The sequence below is a fragment of the Theropithecus gelada genome, chromosome 15 (assembly GCF_003255815.1).
Source record: "Theropithecus gelada isolate Dixy chromosome 15, Tgel_1.0, whole genome shotgun sequence".
In the NCBI taxonomy this organism is placed as follows: domain Eukaryota; kingdom Metazoa; phylum Chordata; class Mammalia; order Primates; family Cercopithecidae; genus Theropithecus; species Theropithecus gelada.
The window spans coordinates 22,254,157-22,257,575 of NC_037683.1; positions in this window are offsets into that span (position 1 = coordinate 22,254,157).

A 3,419-nucleotide genomic window follows, 5' to 3' on the forward strand; every position below is an offset into this window, starting at 1 on the left:
AAGGAAGGAAGGAAGGAAGGAAGGAAGGAAGGAAGGAAGGAAGGAAGGAAGGAAGGAAGGAAGGAAGGAAGGAGGAAGGAAGGAAGGAGGAAGGAAGGAAGGAAAAAAAGGAGGGAGGGAGAGAGGGAGAAAGGGAAGGAGAGGAGGAAAAAGAAAGAAAAGAGAAGAAAGAAAAGTAAACTTACAGAATCTAGAGTCAACCCAGTCATACCAGAATTCAAATTTTTGCCCTAGCCTTTAATAACTTTATGACTTAGGACTTTATTTGTTCTGCCTCCCATTCCTTGCCTATAAGCGGATTTACCTCATTGGGTTATGGGGAAGACTTTATAAGATTAAAAGCAGTAAGTTGTCAGGGTAATCGCAGTCATGCAGTAAGTAGCTAAACAAGTGTTAGCTGTTTTTACTCTTACTGATACTGTTGCTATTTAGTAGCTGCTGCACTCTGCAATTATCTGAGGGCGCGTTGCTAAACAACAGACATTAGAATGTGGCTGCTTTGAGTTGAGGTTTTGAATTTGTTTTGGACAACATGAATTTTCTACTCTAGCTCCAGGTCTCTGTGCAGATTACATCACCTCACTATGTCTTGGTTTTCTCATGTCTAAAATTGGAATATTAACACCACAAAATTTATAGGGCAGATAGGAAGACTATAAAATTGTTATTTCATGTAATGCACTTAAGATAACTGATATGTAATAAATAGTACTCTGCTATTCTTTCTATTATTAATAAGAATGGCTTTTTTCAAGGTCATATAGGAAATCAGAGGCATAAATGGGGAGTTTGCTCATATCATTATACGAAAAGCTATTGACCAGCAAGGCTTCAAATTCTTGTACGTCTCCAAAATCCACATTCTTGCCATTACATCATATTGTCTCTCTTTTTAAGTTGAGGAACATCAGAGCAAAGTCAAAGGCAATTTCAGATTTATTTTACTATCATTTCAAACATAATCATTGTGGGGTGCCATATCATGTTTGAAATGTATATATTTTTAAAAAGAAACAAAAAGAGCTATGATAACCACCAACTGCTTGCAAAGTAGATTGTGCTAACCTCTCTACTCTCCATTTGCAAACATATTTGGATTACATCTGGAACAAAATCATTAGTGGCAGGAAGACAGATGTTCTTCAAAGTTCGGGTGTGCATGTAGACATCGAATATTGATGTAGATGTTATTTACTCATTTGCTTCTTTACTCTTCCAAAAAGATGGATGTTGAGTTTTTTCAAGATTTATTTCTTCTTTCTTTGGTTCCCAAGGTGACAAATCAAAGTTCACCCCAGGAACTTGCAAAGTATATCACGGTGGGAGAAATCCGTCAGACGTGGAATAATGTTAATAACTAACATTGTGCAGTTGTCAATCAGCATAGAGTCTTTTCTCAGAAATAATTTAAAGATCTTCTTCAAACCAAAGCAGTATGTATATGGTAAGGAAAACACGGTGCATACTTCTATTAATAGATTGGCTAATACAACAAATTTTACTCTGGAGTTTACTTTTAATTATAATTACTGGTAGGCGTGGTGGCTCATACCTGTAATCCCAGCACTTTGGGAGGCCAAGGCAGGAAGATCCCTTGACACCGGGAGTTCCGATCAGTATGGGCAACAAGGCAAGCCCCTGTCTATACAAAAATTAAAATAAAAAAGGCCAGGAGTGGTGACTCACGTCTGTAATCCCAGCACTTTGGGAGGCCGAGGCAGGTGGATCATGAGATCAGGAGATTGAGACCATCCTGGCTAACATGGTGAAACCCTGTCTCTACTAAAAAAAAAAAAAATACAAAAATTAGCTGGGGGTGGTGGCAGGCACCTGTAATCCCAGCTACTTGGGAGGCTGAGGCAGGAGAATCGCTTGAACCCAGGAGGCGGAGGTTGCAGTGAGCCAAGCTCGTGCCACTGCACTCCAGCCTGATAACAGAGTGACACTCCATCTCAAAAAAAAGAAAAAAAAAAATTAGCTAGGAATGGTGGCATGCACCTGTAGTCCCAGCCACTTGGTAGACTGAGGCAGGAGGATCCCTTGAGTTTTCTTGTGGCCTAGGAGTTCCAGGCTACAGTGAAATATGATTGCATCAGTTAACTCCAGCCTGGGTGACAGAGCAAGATCCCATTTCTAATATATATATGCATCATATATCATATATATGTGTGTGTATATGTGTGTGTGTGTGTGTGTGTGTGTATACAACCTGTGTTGTATCAGGTTTATTTTGAAGGCACATACTTAAGGGAGGGAATGCATGCAACTTGATTGCCTATGACTAATAACGTACATAATGTGCTATGGATGATACAAACAAATAGGAAATTTGATGAGGGTAAGTGTAGAAGAATATGAGGCTATGTCCTTGAGCTATACCTATTTTGACTGCTATAAAATTCCTGCATTTATTTAATAGAATATATTGAAATTTGTATCACCCTGAGATAGTTAACTACAGAAAGTGAAAAAAGATTGTATTCTCAAAAGGAACATAATACTTTAGTTATATTGCTTGGTAAAGCCCATTTTGAAGATACCATATGAATTTATTTGTGGACCCTAATCAATATGTGTAATCTCTAAGTCTTCTCTGCTTCTATAGAAAAGAACTAAATTCAAACTCACATAGTAAAGTGCTTTGGAATCCATGGAAAAAAGAAAGTGGTTAATGTCCAATAGAATGGCTGTTACAGATAAAATGTGTCCCTCCACATTTCACAGTCTTATCCCTCGATGTGATAGTGTTAGGAGGCGGGACCTCTGCGAGATCATGAGGGTGAAACCCGTTAAAGGTAATAGCACCCTTATAATAAAGATCCCAGAGAGCTCTCTCGCTCTCTTTCTGCTATGTGAGGGCACAAGGAGCAGATGGCTGTCTGGAAATCAAAGAGAGGACCCTCACCAGGCACCAAATCTGCCAGCACCTTCATCTTGAAATTCCTAGTCTCTTGAACTTTGAGAAATAAATGCTTGTTGTTGAAGCCACCCAGTCTATGGTATTCTGTTATAGCAGCCTGAAAGGACTGAGACAGAAGCCAAATCCAAGTATTTGTTTGTTTTTATTATGCATTACAGTTTTCCTTTGTATATTTTCTCATGCCGTCACTAAATGTAGAGTGTCCTTTCCACTTATATCTGCCTGTCTAATGTATTCCAATCTTAAACTTAAGCCACATTCCCAGCTTAAACTTCACTCCACACAGAAAGCTTGCTCCAAATCTCTCATTTGAGTTAGAGCCTCCTTTATCTTTGTTTTCAAAGCACTTTGTCTATTCTTATATTTTAAGGTTTTGTAAATTGTGTATGGGTTTTTTGCTCACATCTTCCACAGTCATCTGTAACTTCCTCAAGAAAACAGGCTATGATTTATTCATCTTGCTCAGCAAGGCACATGTCACATAGTAGATATTCAAGGA